Source organism: Penaeus monodon, chromosome 28 (assembly GCF_015228065.2).
Source record: "Penaeus monodon isolate SGIC_2016 chromosome 28, NSTDA_Pmon_1, whole genome shotgun sequence".
Taxonomy (NCBI): Eukaryota; Metazoa; Arthropoda; class Malacostraca; order Decapoda; family Penaeidae; genus Penaeus; species Penaeus monodon.
In genome coordinates, this window is record NC_051413.1 from 39320755 (window position 1) to 39321177 (window position 423).

The 423-nt window shown below is 40.4% G+C and overlaps 1 protein-coding gene across 1 annotated transcript in view; it reads right to left on the minus strand.

The window, feature by feature from the left end:
- LOC119591592 overlaps positions 1-404 on the minus strand; it is a 10360-nt gene extending 9956 nt beyond the window's left edge. The window contains 1 exon segment of the mRNA XM_037940353.1: positions 356-404. The gene's annotated coding sequence lies outside the window, so the exon portion shown is untranslated.
- Positions 405-423: the final 19 nt, after the last annotated feature.

Genomic DNA, 423 nt, shown 5'->3' on the forward strand with positions numbered 1-423 from the left:
GTTCAAGCAAATCTACGACTATATTAAAACATTCTTTTATCCTAATGTTCTGCCTAGTGTAATAAATCAATACAAGACGTTAGTTTTGAAAAGATGTTAAAGTACTGACTCGGAGGTCTGCATATCCACCCATCCTCAGTAAAATACCATCGCCTGACCCCGCCTTCACTGCCCGAGTAAGTCGCCATGGTGTAAATATCTTTTAAGAAACAAAGTGTATGAGTTAGAAACCGTGATTAAATGAAACTAAATGTGTAACAGAGACAAAACAAAAGAGATAAAAAAAAAAAATATCGGGATCAATAAGGGATTCTACAGACTGATCCCTCTATTATACTGCAGAAGGGAAACGCACCTGTCACATCCGTCGTGGTGGATGCGAGGGCCTGCAGGTTCGGCGTCTCAAGATGGCGTTCATCGTTG